This window comes from Drosophila bipectinata, chromosome 2R, assembly GCF_030179905.1.
Source record: "Drosophila bipectinata strain 14024-0381.07 chromosome 2R, DbipHiC1v2, whole genome shotgun sequence".
Taxonomy (NCBI): domain Eukaryota; kingdom Metazoa; phylum Arthropoda; class Insecta; order Diptera; family Drosophilidae; genus Drosophila; species Drosophila bipectinata.
In genome coordinates, this window is record NC_091737.1 from 24,623,520 (window position 1) to 24,646,645 (window position 23,126).

The 23,126-nt window shown below is 41.1% G+C and overlaps 2 protein-coding genes across 4 annotated transcripts in view; one reads left to right on the top strand and one right to left on the bottom strand.

Moving 5' to 3' along the window:
* Nucleotides 1-1,927, bottom strand: part of ASPP (Ankyrin-repeat, SH3-domain, and Proline-rich-region containing Protein) — a 40,770-nt gene extending 38,843 nt beyond the window's left edge. Inside the window, exon 1 of the mRNA XM_017231796.2 lies at nucleotides 1,611-1,927. The gene's annotated coding sequence lies outside the window, so the exon portion shown is untranslated. The remainder of the gene's footprint in view (nucleotides 1-1,610) is intronic.
* Nucleotides 1,928-8,963: 7,036 nt separating this feature from the next.
* Nucleotides 8,964-23,126, top strand: part of Rgk3 (Rad, Gem/Kir family member 3) — a 40,241-nt gene continuing 26,078 nt past the window's right edge. For all 3 annotated transcript variants that reach the window (XM_017231811.3, XM_017231812.3, XM_070278933.1), the window contains exon 1: nucleotides 8,964-9,363. The gene's annotated coding sequence lies outside the window, so the exon portion shown is untranslated. The remainder of the gene's footprint in view (nucleotides 9,364-23,126) is intronic.

Sequence of the window (23,126 nt, forward strand, 5' to 3'; positions counted from 1 at the left end):
TCGGGGCCCAAACGGAGCGTGATGAATGTTTTTGAAACAAAAGTGTTACTGACCTCGCATTACACGTAAAAAACGTGCCTTTTTCGGGGGTGATAGAGAGGGCAACACACACGGGAGGGAGAGGGCACTACACAGGGTGCAGTGACCAGAGCCGAGGCGGGGAGATGGGGGCCAGTTTTGGGGGCTTCGGTCTGCCCCGCTTCACTTTTCACACTTTTCGTTTTCGTTGCGGGCCAGCCTCGACCAGCTCTTGGAATTTCTAAAAACCAATCTCACAGATAGAATTCCACAGAGAGAGAGATAGGCCAGGTAGTTCGGCCAGGTAGAGCGGGACGGGTAGAGGACTGGCATTCCTGGTTGCCAAGGCAACCCAACCCAGCAGCGCACGATCGCTGGAATGCAGCAGCTCCAGCAACAAACCTGGCTTCCAGCTACAACAACAACAACAAAAACTGGCCCGGCCATGTTGCTTTTTTTACAACATTTTTGTTGTTTTTGTGGATAGTTGGCCATGTAGTTTCGGGGAGGGGAAGGGGTGCTTGCACAGGGAAAAACTTTGTACAACTATGGTGGTATAGTAGAGGAGCTAACATCTATGGATGGTAGGACTACATATATCCCACCAGCATTGCCTCCAAAAATGATCTCATTTCTCTACGTGATCGCCACGACCGACTGTTGACTTTTCAATTGGAAATTGGACTTGGATCTGAGAATGGGCCTGGCTTTTGGATCTGAATCTCGGCTTTGTCTTTGGGAGTCTCTGCGGTAGACTGGAGGGGGGGAGACTGCGTGCGACTGTGTGTGGGTTTTCGGGGATGCTTTTGTGGATCGACTGACATGCTAAACCGGAATGTGGCTCATTCAGTGAAATGAGCATAATAACGATCCGTGATCCGGGGGAACGTGATCATGACGATCGAAAGCCAAAACCGCTCGTAACTTGAGGCCGGCGATCTAAGCTTGGGTCTCTCTTGTTGTTTTTCTGGTTTCTGCCATTCGCGCTCAATTGCGCCAGATTTGCGTTTTTTTTTTTTTGTACAAGCATATAAGTGCAGATACACAGATACAAAGATACAAAGATACACAGATACATATATACATTTTTAGTTTAGCAAGCAACTGGCCGAAAAATATGTCGCCAATGGATCAGATCCCAGAGCATGGAGCATGGAGTACAGTTGCAGCATCATCAGAGACCCCCCTCAGCACCTCCCCCCTTTTGGAAAATTCGATGGGAAAATTGCTGCCGCTGGACACTGAACTGAACACTGGGATGGTTCCAGAATCACGTTTGTACCGTTTTGTAGTGATTTTCCAGCCCACCTCCCCGGCCCGGCCCGAACCGACCCGGCCTGGCTTACACACTCACACACACACACACACCTCTCTCGCTGTCATTATCTGCTCTTTCTCTTTCCACCTTTGGGTTTTCAAGTGCAATTTTGAAATACCAGCTAACACACACACACACATACACTTGCAGCTCTTGGCCACGCTCATTAAATATTTTCGCTGTTGGATAATTTTTTGTTTCTTCTTCCCCCCACCTTCCCATGCCACCCAAAAGGGGGGGAAAAGAAAACTTCAAGTTCGCCTGCTGGTCTCACCTTGTCTGCACCTTGCGCTTCTGCTTCTTGTTGTTGTTGTATCTGTTGCTGCTTAATTGCACCTTAAAGTGAATTAATCACCATTTAGGCCACTGCCACTACTGCTGCTTTTTGCATACTTTCAACAGCCTTTCTTTCATTCAATTCACCTGGCTCTTTGCTTTTGTAATTAATTAAATATGCACACACACACTAGCACAAAAACACACACACACTGACGGCGCGCGGGCAGGTGTGGGGGTCGAGATAGTCGAACGTCGCGCAAGAGAACAGGTACGCGGGCGGTAAGCACGTCTGGCGGCAGGTAAGCGAGCTGAGCAACTGACGCCGACTCTTTCGACGGCTTCGCTTTGGGCCGCGCTCAGTGCTCAGCGATCGCGCCATCGTGCGGTCTCTTTCTGGCCCAGAGAACCGCAACGCAGTGGTGGGAAGACAAAAGAGACAGGTGAGCGTGGGGAGATACCAATTCAGCGAAAAGACGTTACGAAGCAGCGTTTGAATTTTACCTGCGACGCGTACAGCTAAAGAGAGGAGCGAGAGAGCGGAACTTACCTGTCGTTATCTCCCGCCACAGGTAACCAAAAATACATTTTACATCTACATCTTACAGCCTTATCCAACTGGCTTACGTCCTGGCTATTTTTACATGGATGTAAAAACTGGGCGCCACTTGGCCAAAGATGGCGCTGTTGTGTACGTTTTGAATTTGAAATTATTTATTTTGAATTTCAATTATATTTTAATATTATCTACAATTTTACTTAATTGAAATATTTTTAAAATTTTTATTACCTTTAAAATATCTTTATTTTTTAACCAAACATTTTTTTTTATTTTTTAAACGAAGAACTTTTTGAATTTCAGTTACTAAAAGCATGACATGAACATTTTTTCATTTCATAACATAAGAACAATTTTATCGCATAAAATAAAAAACACATTAATTCCAGCTTTTATCCTACAGATAATTGGCAGAGTGGAGGGGAGTGAGGGCGCAGCCCGCCCAGAATCATCACCTTCTTCCTTCCTTCCGCTTTCCCGCCAAAAAAGTTGCTTAAATCTGTGAAATTGCCCAAACACTCGAAAGCTTAGCACAGACGGTTGGGTAATGCCCCGCCATCGGCCCGGGAAAATGGAAATTACACGGCTAGGGGGTGGCAGTGGTTGGTGGGGAGTAGGGTGGCAGGGCCAGGGTAAAGGAAAAGTTAACCGCAGAACAGAGCCACCGTTTTCGGCAGCAGGAATACGTCATAAAAACGATTTAACAACCGAATAAGCAACCGCGAAAGCTGAATGACAATGTGCCCCTTAGCCACCCCTTTTTGGGGCCACCCACTCCCTTCCCCACCTCCTCTCGAGAGCGGAAATGAAGCCGACAAGGCGCGTAAAACAAAAAACCACGAAACGGCATATAATTTAAGGCTGGTATGGGCCTTTTCTACCAAGATACCAATGAAATCTTTTTAGTTTCAAGTCAATTTTGGGTATTCATTTGTGTAGAATTTTTAAATAAGAATGCAGTTGTTCTATTTCCAATTAACAAGCCCCCAGATACAGATACTCATCCGCAATCCCCGGCCTTGATGCCTTCGCTTAATCCAACTGTATTTTTTATGGCCTATCATGGAACGTCTAATGGCGGCAATTAAAATAAACGCCAGCGCCAGGAGCAGTTAGTACTGCCCTGTTTCATCTCATCTCCAAAGGATTTCAGGACGAGTCCTCCGGCCCTCCGGCAGCTAGAAAATGTGCGTTTAATGAAATTTTTATTCAATCAGCGCTGAAACTTTTATGGCCACGCACGCACCCACCGACAGCCCCAACAAAGTGCAAGACTGTACGAGGGAAAGGACCTGTTGAGTTTATGATAAAGTGGCTTCCTCCGACCGCTCCTTAACAGCTCCTAGCCAGCATCCCAGCCAGCATCCTAGCCCTTTTGGCCTGGCTGGGTGAGAAGTGCCCTGCTTTTACAGCCTCCATTTATCTTTCACTTTGCGCCACGCAACGCCTCGAGTGGCAGATGGAAGGGATTTCCCCGACTCCTCCGATGATGTTTGCTCAGAGGGGGCTATGGAAATGGGTATGGTTGAAAGGTGCCGATGGCTAGAAAAGCTACAAAGTATATGGCTTAGGGCTGCATATCCTTTGAAAGGAAAATAAATCAAAAATCAATCATAAAGAAAGGGTATTTTTTTTATATTAAGTTGTAAAGATGTCTTAATGATAATTTAATTATCTTGGGGAAATATTTTAACCTTCAATGTTTAAAGAATCTGACTCTTGAGACCTTCCTTTGAAAAATAAGTCCAAAGACCCCCCAGTTCCGTCACCAAATCAATTCTGATTTCGATTTCAGCAACCTCATTTCGAATGGAAATGGCAAAACCAAAAACCACCTCATGAATATCATTAGGAATAGCTCTATCCTGTGACACCGACTCCACATGCCTTTTTTAGTTGCTGTTGTTGCTGGCACGGCACCTTGCCACACACCTGCCCTGCCCTCAGGTTGCAATTAAGCATTTGCGTTTGTGGTGAGGCAAGTTGAGGCAAATTGTAGCCAAAAACAAACAAAAACGAGATACAAAGCGACCAGAAAGCCACCACCAGACCAGAAGACAGAAACTGAGAAAAACCTTTCCTGGCAGACAGGTGTACGCATTTCATTTACATAGATTAGGCGGATTAAAGCTGAAGAGGCACCAAAAGTTGGGGATTGGCGTCCCAATCCACAGTTTTCCCGGTTAATTAAAAAGTTTTTTCGAAATAAATTTACATAAATTTCGTTTGGCGGGGAAATCCGCGCAAATGAATTTCCTTCTAATTGACCAACACACCTGAGGGCTCTCAGCAGCTCCGCCCCACTTGAAAATGAAAATCCCACCTGCTGGAGCAACAATTGGCCGGGAGCTTGGGCCTTTAAGCGAGCTTTAATGGCCGACAAAGTGGCAGGAACCTTTTCTCCTTTGTGGGTCACCAGCTCTCGCCTCGCAGACCCACTTTTTATCTGCCGAATATTGATCGCATTAGTGAAAAGGCGGGAAACCGCACAAAAGGGTGGCCCCAGACCCGTTTTTTGCGCTTGGGTTTCGGCCATGTGGGTCAAGTAAACCAATTGACAGCTCTCCGAACTTGGGCAAGGACAAAGGCGGCCTACGAGTGTGTATATTAGGGTTATGACTGTATGGGTGCGGGCCACCTGGCTGCCTCTATAAATAAATCATGGCTTATGATAATGTGCGACACACCCCACAGTGGCACAAAACAAATACACACACCATAAGATATGGGCCAATAAATGGGGAAAGGGGAGAAGGCCCATCCAAACAGTAGAACTCAGCTATCGAAAATTTCTGAGGCGGTTTCCTTCAGACTATTCCAAAGGGTTTCATATTATTTAATAAGGAAGGTAGGTAACTTAAATATCTATACTATATCCTGGTTCCACTGTATCCCTAACCACGAACGGCCATAACAAGAACCATAACCGTATAGAACTCGACACCATTTGACTTTAGCCAACGATTCCTTATGAGCACATTTGGCTAATAGACCCCAAAACCCAACCCAATAGACCCATTTGCATATCTCTCGGAAAACCTCAAAGCATTCCCCCATGTATGGTATTTTATGACGTCGGATGGCATTTGTTGGCGGTCTCCTTGACAGCTTCGCTGAAGATTAATTGCATTTGGCTGTTGCAGCAGGTGCTCTGCTTGGTATTGTTGTTATTTTTGGAAACTGCAACCGGCAGACACTCGCTGCTTTTGGCAAATGAGTTTGGACACTCTGGTAATTGCGAGTGAGTGGAGGGGAGGAGGCCATTTCAGGTCAAATATTCAACGGAAATGTTCAACTGAGAAATGGAATACGTATGGTACATCAAATATTGCACTTCCCAAAGTATTTAGCCAGCATTTTCTATGAATCAACCACAAAATAAATCACAATTTCATCATATCCTGCAGACCACCTTTGCAAGTTTCTATTAAACATTAAAAAAGGCTTTAAAAAATATTTTTTTATTTAAACATCAATTGAATAAGGATATTTTGAAATATTCCTTTAAAAATCGGAAACTTTTACAAAGCTGTATGAGCCAGCGTCTGCCAAGGCTTCCTGCATATCTGGGCTTGGTCCAGAGTCTTCCTCTTGTGATTCATTTTCCATTTCATCAGTCTTCGGCGGCACTAGCCGGTTGATATCCATTACCTTTTCCGGCGAAACCCATCCGGGAAACACGGTTGGAGCTTGGGGAATAGGGGGGCTTATATTCCTGTCTAGCAACAGACCTTCGCAGAGGACCACTTCGATATCATTACATTTTCGGCATATTCGGTATATATAAATAAACAAAGCAATTAGAATGGAAACTCCAATGGGTGCTAGGTAGTAACTAATTCCAGCTCCCGGGGGCTCGACCGAGGGTGTTTTGTTTCTAATCCACTTGTAACCCGTCCACTGCATCCCACCTCCAATCTTGTCACTATATCTGACCGCCACTGCCATGTTGGAGAATTTCATAGACTTAGAAAATGGATATTGATGCTGTGAGAGGCTAAGATCCTCCATCCTTAGGTCATCTTCTGTATCGCAGATCTGATGTATATTTAGGGAGTCTGTGCACCAGTAAACCGTGTACCCCACAAGATTGTTCGTATCGATGGGTGGATCCCATCTGAGGACCTGTTCCTTGTCATTGTAGTGAACATTCCTGGATTGTTGATCATTAAAATTCTTCAGACTTTGCAGTTTCAACCTGCTACCTCCTTTTGAATGACCCACTGAGTTTACACTCCAAACATGAATGGTGGCGGGGAGTGAGGCTTCCCAGTTTCGAAATAGTGCCGTGGTATTGGAAACTATTGTGGCATTTTTTCTGTAAAATCACACATTTATTAACCGAAAATCAATTAAAGGTAATAAGTTACCCATCAGATGATCGTGCGGCGTATCCGAAGTTAGGTCCATTCCAATCCACCTCATGAAGATGAAACCAGAAAATATACAGCTGCCTCTGATCCGGATCGTAAAAGAATCCGTTTGGTAAAATCTGTGGAGGGATTGAAGGTAGAGTGGCAACGGTCGTACAGTTGAAAATGTAATTCTCCGTCCATTCACCCGATTCATTTCCTCCAAAACGGCAATAAAATAGACATTTTAATTTTTTACAGCCACTGAAATTTTCGGAAAAGCAAGTGTAATTATTTTGTTCAATTGGGATACTTTTGTAGTCAGTTGGCGGAGTCTTATACCAATCCTTATAACTCTCGCATTCTACTTTGCAATCTAGACCTTTGTATTGTGATAAAACTCTGACGCAGCGACAATTTGAAATTTCTTCATTTTCGAATTCAAATTCCACTTTTATGAACTTCCAATCTGGAATCACGATTTTATTTGAATTAAGGGTCTTCTCTACACTCTGAATGATCCCCATTATTTCCATCTCTATCTTAAAATGGTTTGTTGTAATATTCTGGTTTATGGGAACATTTTTGCACTCAATTTCATCATATGATAACTCCACACACGTAACTTTGGGCAACCCATTTGCGCTCACGAAGTACGTTGATTTCTGCATGTATGGGTGTTTAAAACCTACTAAGGTGCAGTTTCCAACATCTTCTTTGTGGTACGATCGACAGTTAATGAATCCCACTTCCAGTTGTGGGATTATTCGATATATTTTTTCTGCTGCCCATGATGATTTATTATCCTTATCCACACCGCAATGAAAACGTTCAGGATGTGACAAAAGAAAATAACTTGCTTTTGCTTTGACAGTGAAATTGTCAACGATTTCAATTAGATAAAACGCCCCTTCTATTCCGAATTGAATATAACTGCTCGTTGCGGCGGAACCATTACACTGGCAAAATACGTATTCATTGTGTATAACCACATTCTCATGCTCGGACCATATGCGACAGGACGATTTCTCGCCCCTGCATAGAACTAGTATCGTCAGACTTATAAGGAGAGTCTTCCACCAAGTCATGGTAAGCGGGTTCCTTTTTTCAGCGGCGTTTTTTTCGAAACCGTTTCCCTCAAGCTGAGCTTGGCAACTGATGTTGAGAGCCAAGAAACCGCGGAAGGGATGTATAAAATAATTTTAAATATTTTTTACTTATCGCTGGTACATTAGGGAATTGACTTTTGATATTTGCAATAAATTGTGGCATCGAATTGCCGAATCGGTCCCAGGGACGCATTTATTACTTTTCACGATTGGATTTCCCAAATTCATTAAAGAATTTATAACTCAACTTTATGATTTTAAGTTAAAAATAATTTTAATTAAAATTCTCATGAATATTATTCGCTTATCACTGAACACTGGGGAACTAAACTTCGATTTAAAAAAAAAAAACTACACTTACGGCATTAAAATGGCATTATAGCCTATAAGTCTAAGCCTATAAGTCCCAGGGAAGGCATTATTCCTTTAGGGGTGACAATTGGATTGCACGCTGGGGGGACTTTGATATTTAAGCAGAAAACCTGCGTTTCATATTGCTTGTTTCAGGAATAAGAATATTTTGCGTTGAAAAAATGGTATTTTATTCAAGATCTCGCAGATTTGTTCCTAGTTCCAATAAATAAAGTGAACAGCTGGGGAAAGTGCTTGAAATATTACTCATACGACACGTATGCCAAAGCACAACCAACTTGCAACTTTAACTGTATTTTTTCCTTAAAAAATGTATAAGATACACTTTAATTAGGCGTATTTTTCATTCCGATATCTTAAGATTTTTCACAAATGATAAAATCGCAATATACTTGACAAAATGCAGCAGCATGAGCAATGGGCAAAACCTCCAAGCCCCGCGCACATCGACACATTCATAAAATGCCAAATAATGCTCGTCACAAATTCTAAATATTGCTGGGCTGTCAGCGATTTGGCTCATAAAAGAGCCAACGGGAAAAGCGCGCAATAAACATGGCCAAAACATGAAAACAATCGGAGAGAAACTGAAACAAGGGTGCACAAGCAACAAAAAACAAAAAACTAAATAAAATAAATGAAAACGTTGCAATCCTCCAAGCGTCTTGCGGTCCTTCTGGCCCACACCAGTATCCTTCGGGCCCACACCAGCATCCTTCTGGCCCATTGAAACGGAGCACACAAAACAAAGTCAGCAGAGACAGCTGAAGATAAACAAAGCCAAGTCGTAAAGAAAAAATACAAACAAGCCGAATGGAGGGGAAATCGAAGCGAGAGCGTGTGAGAGAAAAGCTCCTGATGACGTGGCGGAGCTTTTCTGTGACGTCACTATTGAAAGCCAAAACTGTAAAGACCGAGTCGAGCCGAGCCGACAACCCGAACCGCTTCAAACACTCGAAGGCGCTCGCACGGATCGGATGTGAAAAGCGGAAAATCGGAAAAGTGCCCAGGCGGTTTCGTTTCTCGTCTTTTTTTGGAAAAGTCGCGTTTGGAAAACCCAAAGGCACACTCTCGAATAAAATCAAAAAATAAAAGAAACGACTAGTCGCCCACTTGTGGAATCAAATGTTTCTCGTTAATCGCGAAAAAGGAATAATTTGAAGGAAAATTTCTGTGCTTCTATTTTCTAAAAATAGTCCAAAAATAATGAAAAGTGAACAAGTGCACAACATAGAATAATAGTTTTTCGTTTTCATACAACTTATCGATCAAATACATAATTTTTGGAGCCAAAACTTATTCTTCGGATGGCTGACCGCCCGCCGCTTAGCCGCTAGGTGCCGAAAGCTGAAGGAAAAGGTTTGTTTTGATTAATTAAATGCCTAATTGCAGTATCGTGACCCAAATAGATACAAAACCACTACAAAAAGAAAACAATAGGCCCGAAAAAGAAGTAGTTCTACCGCAATAGTCGTCGTGGCTTTAAGCGAGGGAAAGTGTCGTGTGCTTTGGCACTTTTTCCATTTCGATTTGTTTATTTTAGTCCTTGGTCCCCTTTTTATTTTTTGGTTCTTTGGGGAACAGGAACAGAAACAGGATAATCGGTGAAATCGTAAAAAAAAAAGCGAAGCAAAAATCACTCATACGCCTGGTGGGCCGGGCTGTGCATAAAATATTCAGCGGCAGGCTCCGTGAGTTTATGGACCGGCCGCCTTTAGAATGGCCTCCTTTTCGGAAATGGATTATTTTGGCAGCGAATTCTTCGGGGTGCCATAAAGCATTCGCAGTGCGGCGATGCGGTGGTGCTGGAAAACACACACAATGCGAAATTGCCAAATAACATTCAATTCGGGCAGTGTACCAAAAGATAAATGGCTAACGAATTGCACCCGGGAATGCAAGAACATATAAAATAAAATACAATTTAATCAAAAGTCACGGGTGGAGCAGCTCGACAATGGGCCCGATAAGCGAGCTGTAAAACCCCCTTGAGGACAGCAGAGTCCTTTGGTCCTTTGAATGGTGAAATAAATTTCAAGAAAGAGGAGAACCTAAAAAGAGAGTTCCGAAAATGGGGGGTTTTGAGCTTGGGTTTGGAGGGATATATAATTTATTAAACTAAAAAATTCGCCTTTGTTCTAAAGTTTATTGAACTCGACTCTTTTTTTTTTTGAAGTTCTGGCTAATAACACTATCCAACCATTAATCTTAATAGAAACGAAATAGATTACATTGGCGAAATGACCGCACATATAGAGCCAGGGATCAGATAACATTAAATTGCGGTTCACTTGCAATCAGAAAAAATAAGCAAAAAACAGGCCAGAACAAAGGGAGACAGTCATTGCCGGGAATCATTAGCGATACAAATCGCCAGGCCAATTCCCCCGAGATCCCAAGCCTAAACAGGACATCCACCCAAACACACTGACGCGGCATCCTTGCTCGACCACAATGGCCACCCACGGTGGGCGCTGGGGCGGGGAACAAATAAATGTAACTGCAGTGCGGCATTCGGATTTCAATTCACTGATTTCCCAACGAACTAGGATGGCGGATATGGGACGTGGCTGTTGCTGCTGCTCCTGCAGTTCGCTTCAAGCCAATTAAACTAAAATGCCCGACGGCTTCGATGGCACGCGACATCCTGGCCACGCCTCTTTGTTCCCGCCCACACATACATGAATGCCTTGGAAGACTGGGGATTGCTTTTATGGGAAATCAAATTATCAACTAATTCCATTAGAGTTTGGGGCAGAGTAGCTATAGAAGCGAGCACCACTAATTGTTAAGTGAAGGACTCCTTCACCGGGTCATAACCAAATTCGTAGCCTGCTCTTAGGCCAAGTGGATTGGCCAGATTGGACTCTGGCCTCTGGTCTCGGGGCTCGGGCCCGAATTTCCAAATTCAATTAAAAGCTGCACTCTCTGGCACATGGAGCACTCACTGCGGAGACAAAGCGTCCTTTTCCTACTTTTCCACCTCCACCTGCACCTGCACCTGGCATCCCGGCATTCTGGAACACCGGAGCCAAATACCCGTGGCCATGTGGCTCGCATATGTCAGAAGGTTGAGCCGGGTTTGTTTGTTTTTTTTTTTTTTGGCTAGGTCGCGGCATTGTGTGTTTCCTTTAGGCCACCCCGCCTGGCACCATGTCCTGGCACTTAACCCCCCAAAAACGTTGTCACCCGCTGTCATTGCTGTTAGGACTCTTTGTCCGCCCGGGGTCGAGTTGAACATGACAGGCGGCCCCTTGTCTCTGTTGCTGCACTTAGAGAAAAAAGGGGTGTACTGCTTGGGGCTCAGATGACCAAGCTTAATGTCAGATGTCATAATGTTCAAAGAGTTATTCTCTCAGTGTGGCTTAGAAAACTCCCATTTAAGTTGAGCAAGGAAAACGTGACTAGCTCCTCTGGCAGTGACGATTGGGAAGCAAAGTGGAGTTGAGTGGCTGGAGTGGGGTTGCCTCCTCTCCTGTCCACCCCCGGGCAGACAAAACTAACAAAAATATTTATGCACACACTTAGAATGCTCGGAGCAACCAAAAATAAAAATCCCAGCCCAGCCAGCCAAGCAAACAACAAACAAAAAGCAGTTCAAATGCGAATAAATTCCCCCCCACTGTCTCAACTTTATATCCTCAACTTTTCCTGCATTTTACTGGCGGCAGTGGCAGGACATTGAGTATCCTTTTTTTTGCAGAATCTCTCACGCCATTGATCTCTGCCGGAGGGGAAGTAATTGCAGCCGTCCGGGTCAGAGATGTCCTGACAAACTGAATGGCATTAAGAAAATCTGATAGTAAGAGGAAGTCAAATCCTTGAGGGGAAACATAGTTGGTTTAATATTGTGGCCCATTTAATTTCAATTTTTAAAACAATCTTGAAGATGTACATCTTCTGCCTCGATTGGCTCACCACGATCTTCCATTCAATGTCCTTTTGAATGAGAGCTTTGGTTAAAAAACAAAGGACATCATGGAATGCCGATTCCCCCCAATAAAATCGAACAAAGCATGTGAGCTGAAACTGGCAAGGCAATTATGGAAAGGGACAAAGGGAAATCCTCGTAAATTTCCTCAATTTGTTTTCCGGCCAAATTGCCATTCAACAAATACCAAAGACATTCCGGGACAGTTAATTATGACACACACACGCACCACACACACCGCTTAAATACATCAAAGCGAGAAGGTCCTTATTTATCCTGTCACAAACTAAATGAAGTGAATTTTTGTGTAAACATCTGGGCCTGGGCCTGGGCTTGATTTGAATCTAAATTGGGAATAACAAGCAATTGCGCGGCCCCCGAAGACTACCACTTGAAGTAAACAGCTTCAGCAGCCAAAGGTGGAATAGGCACACCCTCCTACACACACTCTCAGCCAAGCACGCCCCCGCCAAGTATTTGCACACACTCTGGATTCACCCACGACCCCCGCTCATGTGTCATAATCACCGTAAAGGACGTGAAGTTTAAACTAAACAGACATCGTTTTGGTGTATCAGTGTGTGTGATTGTGAGGGGTTGTGTGGGTGTGAGGGAGAGACCAGATTGGGCCCAGAAGAGACAGAACATTAAGCGCCATAATCTGGCCTTGAGCCCGATTCTGTCCAACGATTTGGAAAATCTTTCGAGAAAAATACATTTCTAAACAGATTTTCCTCATTCTCGCCGATTGCCTTTTATTTGCTGCTGCAATCCTTGTTTATATATAACACACATTGAGAGTCCTTATCGATTTATTGAACATTGGGCACGAAAGTCAAAGTCTACCCGTCTTCGGGGAGCCAAATGCTAAGCATATACCTATTCTCGAGCATAAATTAATGTCAAAAAGATGGAAAATCCACGGCCAGTGTCAAGTGATTGGTCAACTAAAAACAAATAAATTATATACATACCTCTAGGTTGATGATCTCCTCTTCGTGGAAGTAATTTCATCATGGTTTTCAAAATGTATTTTTTGTTTTCCTCTCAACCATAAAAATTCTTCGCACGCTTTTGTCCCCACAGTCGGATCCAAAATGCAAGATAATTTATTTAATCATTCAAATTTGTTTTCCTCTGCCGAGCAGAGAGCAAAATGAAATAACTCGTCGGGCTAATTTCATATTTGCTACATAAAATGTTGTCCCATTAGAGCCAGAGAAGCCAGGCAGCCAGTCAGCCATCCCCCAGCCAGCGACAACGTGGCGTATGCGCAATATAAAGTTTTTTGTTCTTATTTAGCTCATTTGAGACGACAAGCTGCACGGATTGTTGCTGCCAGATGAACATAATAATGATGGAGCTATGCTCAAGCCCAGATGAAATCTGAGGGAAAGTGCAGAGACCAAACATGAGGAATAATAATATTTATTACCAAAGAAATTCTACTTGAGTCTTCACTGTACATAATTTTTACTTTACCCTCTTCTGAAGTGTAATATTACAAATCAACTTAAATAATGAGCATAAGTGATTGAGGGAGAAATGGGCATCTAACCCTGACCTTTAAGACAACCTGGGCCACCGGGTGACCTATTCATATAAATTTTACAGCAACAGGTGTGCGCCTGCTATTCTGGTCTAGTGTGCCTGTCTCTGTAAGGGACAGTTGGCCGTGGAAACAAGCAAATGGCCAATTAGTTCCACATATTTATATACCATAAACTCCAACTCTGCAAATCTCTATTAAACATGTGAGTACAGTACGAAAAAAAGAGTTTTGAAGGAATTTGTATTTACGGCTGGAATATACCCAGTACTGGCACATTGAAGTTGAAACGAATAGATCCTAAAATATTTATTAAGAAGCCTTCCAAAATCCTAAGTGTCAACACGACTGTATGAGCCTGTGGCTGTCCAGGTGTCAGACACATCTTGTTTTTGTCCAGAGCCATCCTCTTGCGATTCGTTTTCCATTTCAGCTTTCTTCGGCGGCACTAGCCGGTTGATATCCATTACCGTTTCCGGCGAAACCCATCCGGGAAACACGGTTGGAGCTTGGGGAGGAGGGGGGCTTATATCTCTGTCTAGCAACAGACCTTCGCAGAGGACCACTTCGATATCATTACATTTTCGGCATATTCGGTATACATAAATACACAATGCAATTAGGATGGAAACTCCAATGGGGGCTAAGTAGTAACTTATTCCAGCTCCCTTGGTGTCGGCAGAGGGTGTCTTGTTTCTAATCCACTTGTAACCCGTCCACCGCATCCCACCTCCGATCTTGTCACTATACCTGACCGCCACTGCCATGTTGGAGAAGTTCATAGACATAGAAAATGGATATTGATGCTGAGAGATGCTGAGATTCTTCATGCTTAGGTCATTCTTTTCATCGCAGATCTGTGAAATATTTAGAGAGGCGGTGCACCAGTAGACAGTGTACCCCACAAGATTGTTTGTATCGATGGGTGGATCCCATCTGAGGACCTGTTCCTTGTCATTGTAGTGAAGATTCCTCGATTGTTGATTTACATTCGCCAAACTATCCAGTTTCAAGCTGCTACTTCCTTCCGAAAGACCTATTGAGTTTTCACTCCAAACGTGAATGGTGGCGGGGAGTGAGGCTTCCCAACCGCGAAATAGTGCCGTGGTATTGGAAACTATTGTTGCATTTTTTCTGTAAAATCACACATTTATTAACCGACTATCAATTAAAGCTCATAATTTACCCATCAGTCGATTGTGCGGCGTATCCGAAGTTAGGTCCATTCCAATACTTATCATCGAGATGAAACCAGAATATGTATAGCTGCTTTTCATCCGGATCGTAAAAAAATCCGTTTGGTAATATCTGTGGGGGCTTTGAAGGCCGAATGGCATCTGTCGTACAGTTGAAAATGTACTCCTCCGACCAGGGTGACCCATATACTCCAAATCGGCAAGAAATTTTAGGTTTTAATTTTTTATAACCACGCAAATTTTCGGAAAGGCAAGTGTAAAAGCCTGGTGCAATTGGGAAATGGTGGTAATCTGTGTGCCAAGTCTGATTCCAATCTTTATACCTATGGCTTTCTACTTGGCAATCTAGACTTTCATATTGTGATAAAACTTTAACGCAGCGACAATTTAAATTTTCCTCAGTATCGAATTGATATTTCACTTTCATGAATTTCCAATTTGGAATAAGGATTTCGTGCAAATTAATGGTAATCTCTAGATTTTGAATGATCCCCATTATTTCCATTTCTATCTTAAAACGGTTTGTTGTAATATTCTGGTTTATGGGAACATTTTTGCACTCAATATTATACTTTGGAAACTCCACACACGTAACTTTGGGCAACCCGTTTGCGCTCACGAAGTACTTTGATTTCTCCAGGTATGGGTATTTATAAACTATTAAGGTGCAGTTTCCAACATTTTCTTTGTGGTACGATCGACACTTAATAGAGCTCACTTTCAGTTTTGGGATTATTCGATATATTTTTTCTGCTGCCACTGATGATTTATTATCCTTATCCACACCGCAATAAAAAAGTTGAGGATCCGACCAAAAAAATTGAATTGCTTTTATTTTGGCAGTGAAATTGTCAACGATTTCAATTGGAGATGAAATAGAGGACTCTTTTACTGCGAATTGAATATCACTGCTCGTTGAGACGGAACCATTGCACTGGCAAAATACGTATTCACTGTATATAACCACAGCCTCATGCTCGGACCATATGCGACAGGACGATTCCTCGCCCCTGCATACAACTAGTATCGTCAGACTAAGGAAAGTCTTCAACCAAGCCATGATAAGCAGATCCTTTTTTTTTAGTAGAGGTACCGAATTTTTTTTTGAACCGTATGTCCCAAGCTGATCTTAGCAACTGAAGCTGAGTAAATCAAGTGATCGTAGAAAAAAATTTCTATTGTGTAGCAGGATTGCTACTTATTGTATACATATATTAACTATTGTATAGCATAACATTACATCAGTGTAAGCATTAGTATAGTTGGTGTTTCTGCTTGTTTTCGGGGTTGGTTCTCTCTCTCTCTCAGTAAACAGAACAAATTAAAGAACAAAAAAAAAAATTGGAGGAACTTTTGAAGAGACCTAGTAGGAATAGTTTATTATGTCCAATTATTATGTCCATCCATATAGTACAAAACCGTGTTTGAAATATTTCTAACACCATCAATATCTTGATTTATTTAGAACAAGAAAGGAAAGCTAACTTCGGGCGGAGCCGAAGTTTATATACCCTTGCAGTTAAAACCGGATATATATCGCAAACATCAGATATAGTTGGCCGATCCTTATGGCAATAGGAATATGTAATCCAATTTTTTACAATACAAAATCTAAAAAAAGTCCCAAACTTCTATCTTCAAAAATACGAAAGTTGATATTTCTACCAAGTACCATTTCCGATCGTTCAGTTATATGGCAGCTATAGGATATAGTCGGCCGATCCTAATGAAATTTGGTAGGTCGGATCAACTGACCAAATATATAATCTGTACCAAGTTCCAGCTTTCTATCTTAAAAAAAACGAGTTGGGTTAAAGTTGGGTCATTTCCGATCGTTCAGTTGTATGGCAGCTATAGGATATAGTCGGCCGATCCTTACGAAATTTAGCATGTCGTATTATTTTGCCAAAAATAGCTCTCACCTAAAATTTGAACTCTCTAACTTTAAAAACACCAAAGTTATACCATTTCCGATCAATCAGTTATATGGCAGCTATAGGATATAGTCGGCCGATCCGGGCCGTTCCGTCCGTCTGTCCGTCTGTCTGTCCGTCTGTCTGTCCGTCTGTCTGTTTCTACGCGAACTAGTCTCTCAGTTTTAAAGCTATCGTCTTGAAACTTTGCACACACCCTTCTTTCCTTTGCACGCAGTATATAAGTCGGAACGGCCCGCTTTCGGCCGACTATATCTTATAGCTGCCATATAATTGATCGGAAATGGTATAACTTTTGTGTTTTTAGAGTTAGAGAGTGCAAATTTGACATGAGAGCTATTTTTGGCAAAACATTACGTCATACCAAATTTCATAAGGATCGGCCGACTATATCCTATAGCTGCCATATAACTGAACGATCGGAAATGACCCAACTTTCGTGTTTTTGAAGATAGAAAGCTGGAATTTAATACAGATTCTATTTTTGGTCAGTTAATCCAACCTACCAAATTTCATTAGGATCGGCCGACTATATCTCATAGCTGCCATATAACTGAACGATCGGAAATGGTATTTGGTAGAAATATCAACTTTCGTATTTTCGAAGATAGAAGTTTGGGACTTTTTTTAGATTTTGTATTGTAATAAATTGGATTATATATTCCTATTCAGATAAGGATCGGCCAACTATATCCGATGTTTGCGATATATATCCGGTTTTAACTGCAAGGGTATATAAACTTCGGCTCCGCCCGAAGTTAGTTTTCCTTTCTTGTTATTAATCAAAACAAACAGGATCCAATTTTTACACGAGAAAATTCTATTTTTGAATTTTTGGCGCGATTTTTAAATTTTGACGCCATTTTTTCGGTACAACTTCTAAAAAATGGTATCATTTTTGATACATATCAATATTGCCTCATTAATCCTAAAAAAACGAGACCAAAAAATTATTTCATTACAAAATTATGAAAATTGTTGAAGTTATAACGCTTTTCCCAAAACAAGTCAGTGCAATTTTACTAGCGCTCAGACCGTTAGATTTCGTGCCCATCTATGAACTAATGAATATTAATGTTGAATCTGTAGAATACAAAATTGGTGAACAAGTGGATTATAAGAGTAGACAGCTATTTATTAAAATTTTTATATTAATAAACAAAGACCAAAGGAACCAGAGGTTAGGTGTGAAATAAAGCAGAGGATGACTCAAAACATTTTAGCAGTTCTCCGAAACGGTTTGCTTATACAGAGAGAGAAAAGTTACAGCGATTATGTGTGGATTACAGGAAGCTTAATAAGACAATGATTAAAGGTAATTATCCACTACCCTTAATCGATTATTTATTGCACAGATTAGTAAATAAGACTATAAGAATAAGACTATAAGACTATATTTTTTGTTGAGAATGAATCAATTAAATATACAATAATCAATTAAATGTACTTCATTTATGACGCCTCTAGGGTAGTTCGAATTCATGCGGATGCCAATGCGCTTAAAAAACGCACCGGCGGTGTTTCAAAGATTTATCAATAAGACTTTTGCAGACATGATAAGAGAAGGAAAGGTGGTTATATACATGGACGATATAATGATCGAAAGTTAAGAAATTGAAGAGCATTTGAGTGTACTTAAAGAAGTTTTTGAAAGATTAGTAAGAAACAAATTAGAACTAAGAATGGATAAATGCGAGTTTCTAAAAGCGAGTGTTCCATACTTAGGCTTATTGGTGACGAGTAAATGAATACAAGCGAATGATAAAGGTATTGAAGACATCAGAGGTTTTCCAGTCCCCAACAAAGGATTGGGGCTTTTTTGGATTGTGTTCATACTTTATGGATTATAGGGATGAGGTTGAACTACATACAGACGCACGCGCACATGGTTTTTGTGCGGTATTTGAGTTACAGAGGAAAGAGGATAAGAAATTGCAACCTATATTTAATTTTCTCAAGCTACAACGAAAGATGAAGCAAAATATCATGGCTTTGAACTTGAAACGTTCGCCATTATTTATGTCCTACGAAGGTTCCGAATTTATGTGCAGGGTAGACGGTTTAGAATTGTTACTGATTGTAATTCGTTGACTTTGACGTTAAACTGAATAGAACTTAACCCTCGTATTGCGAGTATGACTTTGAGTTAGTTCATAAGTCGGGAAAGTTATGCAACATGTAGATGCTTTAAGTAGGAATACTAACATACATATGTGTAGTAGAAACGGTAAGTTTTGAAGACAATTTAGTTAAATGTCAAGCAAAAAATGAAAAATTAAAGAAAATTAGTATGGAGTTAGAAAAAGAAGATGACAAAATGTTTGAGATGAGAAATGGAGTAATTTATAGGAAAGCAAATGATGGAAAATTGTTGTTTTATGTTCCAGAAGAAATGGAAGACAAGATACTGTACAAATATCATAATGAGTTAGGTCACTTAGGTAGAGATAAGGTTATGGATGCAATTGTTAGGGCGTATTGGTTTGCAAATATGAAAGAGAAAGTGGTTAGACTCATTAATAATTGTTTGACGTGTGTAGCGTTTTTACAGCATAAGGGAATGTACCATTTGAGATCATACATATTGATCACTACGGCCCAGTGGATAAGGGAATGTCAAATAAACATATTATTGTTGTCATAGATGTCAGGTTATATGCAACAAAAACAACAAACACAAAGGAAGTTATTACAGCATTGAAAGATTATTTTAGATCGTATAGTAGACCGACTTGTATAGTCTTGGATAGTGGCAGTTGTTTTACATCGGATGATTTTAAGAAATTTCTCGAAAAGTATAATGTTAAGCATGTAAAAATAACAACAGGGTCTCCCCAAGCTAATGGGCAGGTGGAAAGAATTAATCGAATAATAGGACCGATGATAGCGAAATTGGCAGACACAGAAAAGGGATTGCATTGGGATACAGCAATTGAAGATTTTGAGTTTTATTTAAACAATACAAAGCAGAGAAGCATTGCGCTAATTCCGAGCAAAATGTTATTTGCATTCGCACAAAAAGTAAAGAATATAGATATATTAAGACAAAAGTCTTAAGAAAATACAATAAGAAAAAAAAAGAGAGTTCAAAATACAAGGTAGGTGATTATACCTTGGTTAAAAATTTTGATTGTGCTGTTGGATTTGCAAGAAAGTTAATACCCAAACATAAGGGTCCATTCGTAATAGACAAAGTTTTAAGAAATGATAGCTATTTAATTAAAGATTTTGAAAGTTTTCAATTGTCACGAATTCCATATCAAGGTATCTGGAGTATTCAGAACATTAAACATTGGATAGGTAAACGAAAATGAAGCTAACATCTTATGTAAACTTTTCTAAATAAATCCAACAGTATCTGAGTCAAATATGTAATATGTAAGAATCAATTGTAAAATATCACAAGATCAGAAGATCTTAAAATGTTAGGACGGCTTTGTTAGGATTAACTATTAAGAGCATAACTATTAAGAGCGGAGTCAGTTGAACACCAGCAGTGATCTTGCGCAGAGCTAAACAGAATAAATTAAAGAATTGCAGTGTGCTAGTGTTCTACTTCAAGGTCATTTTATCATATGCCTGAAATCGTTAATGGAAAACACCCTTTTTAGCATAGAGAGCAGCCTAGAGCCCTATCGCAGTTTAGTAACCATCTAGAATCTAATCAAGTTGTCAGAATCTGACCTTGATCCTTGGGGGTACCTGGGCCACCGAGCGACCCATTCAAATTAATTTTACAGCAACAGGTGTGCGCCTGCCTGTCTCTGTAAAGTACTGTTGGCCGTGGAAACAAGCAAACGGCCAACGAGATCCACATATTTATTATTATATTAACCATACATATAAGTATATTTAACATATAATCAATTTACAATACGAAAAAAAATTTTCAAGAAAGTTTTATATACTGCTGGAATACCCCCAATAGTGGCACATTAAGGTTGAATCGAATAGATCCTAAAATATTTATTTAGGAGCCTTTTAAAATCCTAAATTTGTACACGACTGTATGAGCCTGTGGCTGCCAAGGTGTCAGACACATCTTGTTTTTGTCCAGAGTAATCCTCTTGCGATTCGTTTTCCATTTCAGCTTTCTTCGGCGGCACTAGCCGGTTGATATCCATTACCGTTTCCGGCGAAACCCATCCAGGAAACGCGGTTGGAGCTTGGGGAGTAGGGGGGCTTATATTCCTGTCTAGCAACAGACCTTCGCAGAGAACCACATCGATATCATTACATTTTCGGCATATTCGGTATACATAAATACACAATGCAATAAGGATGGAAACTCCAATGGGGGCTAAGTAGTAACTTATTCCAGCTCCCGGGGTCTCGGCAGAGGGTGTCTTGTTACTAATCCACTTGTAACCCGTCCACCGCATCCCACCTCCGATCTTGTCACTATACCTGACCGCCACTGCCATGTTGGAGAAGTGCATACACTTAGGAAATGGATATTGATGCTGTGAGAGGCTAAGATCCTCCATGCCTAGATCATCTTTGGTATCGCAGATCTGATGTATATTTAGGGGGGCTGTACACCAGTAAACCGTGTACCCCACAAGATTGTTTGTATCGATGGGTGGATCCCATCTGAGGACCTGTTCCTTGTCATTGTAGTGAAGATTCCTCGATTGTTGATTAACATTCGTCAAACTATCCAGTTTCAAGCTGCTACTTCCTTCCGAATGACCCACTGAGTTTACACTCCAAACGTGAATGGTGGCGGGGAGTGAGGCTTCCCAACCGCGAAATAGTGCCGTGGTATTGGAAACTATTGTTGCATTTTTTCTGTAAAATCACACATTTATTAAGCGACTATCAATTAAAGCTCATAATTTACCCATCAGTCGATTGTGCGGCGTATCCGAAGTTAGGTCCATTCCAATACTTATCATCGAGATGGAACCAGAATATGTATAGCTGCTTTTCATCCGGATCGTAAAAAAATCCGTTTGGTAATATCTGTGGGGGCTTTGAAGGCCGAATGGCATCTGTCGTACAGTTGAAAATGTACTCCTCCGACCAGGGTGACCCATATACTCCAAATCGGCAAGAAATTTTAGGTTTTAATTTTTTATAGCCACGCAAATTTTCGGAAAGGCAAGTGTAAAAGTCAGGTAGAATTGGGAAATGGTGGTAATCTGTGGGCCAAGTCTGATTCCAATCTTTATACCTATGGCTTTCTACTTGGCAATCTAGACCTTTGTATTGTGATAAAACTCTGACGCAGCGACAATTTAAATTTTCCTCAGTTTCGAATTCATATTTCACTTTCATGAATTTCCAATTTGGAATCACGATTGCATTCCTATTAAGGGTCTTCTCTTGACTCTGAATGATCCCCATTATTTCCATCTCTATCTTAAAATGGTTTATTGTAATATTCTGGTTTATGGGGACATTTTTGCACTCAATATTATACTTTGGAAACTCCACACACGTAACTTTGGGCAACCCGTTTGCGCTCACGAAGTACTTTGATTCCTCCAGGTATGGGTATTTATAAACTATTAAGGTGCAGTTTCCAACATCTTCTTTGTGGTACGATCGACACTTAATGGAGCTCACTTTCAGTTGTGGGATTATTCGATATATTTTTTCAGCTGCCACTGATGATTTATTATCCTTATCCACACCGCAATAAAAAAGTTGAGGATCCGACCAAAAAAATTGAATTGCTTTTATTTTGGCAGTGAAATTGTCAACGATTTCAATTGGAGATGAAATAGAGGACTCTTTTACTGCGAATTGAATATCACTGCTCGTTGAGACGGAACCATTGCACTGGCAAAATACGTATTCACTGTATATAACCACAGCCTCATGCTCGGACCATATGCGACAGGACGATTCCTCGCCCCTGCACACAACTAGTATCGTCAGACTAAGGAAAGTCTTCAACCAAGCCATGATAAGCGAATCGTTTTTTTAGTAGAGGTACCGAATTTTTTTTTGAACCGTATGTCCCAAGCTGATCTTAGCAACTGAAGCTGAGCGATTCAAGTGATCGTAGAAAAAAGTTTTTATTGGTCATGAAAAACACCCTCATGAGCCATGTGACCTCAAAAGGGTCACATACTATACTTTATTTTATATTATATTATTTATGTTTTTATACCCTTGCAGAGGGTATTATAATTTTGGTCAAAAGTGTGCAACGCAGTGAAGAAGACATCTCCGACCCTATAAAGTATATATATTCTTGATCAGGATCACCTCCTGAGTTGATATGAGCATGTCCGTCTGTCCGTCTGTCTGTCCGTCTGTCTGTTTCTACGCGAACTAGTCTCTCAGTTTTAAAGCTATCGTCTTGAAACTTTGCACACACCCTTCTTGCACGCAGTATATAAGTCGGAACGGCCCGGATCGGCCAACTATATCCTATAGCTGCCTTTTAACTTTTGTGGTTTTAGAGTTAGAGTTAGTTCAAATTTGACATGAGAGCTATTTTTGGCAAAACATTACGTCATGCCAAATTTCATAAGGATCGGCCGACTATATCCTATAGC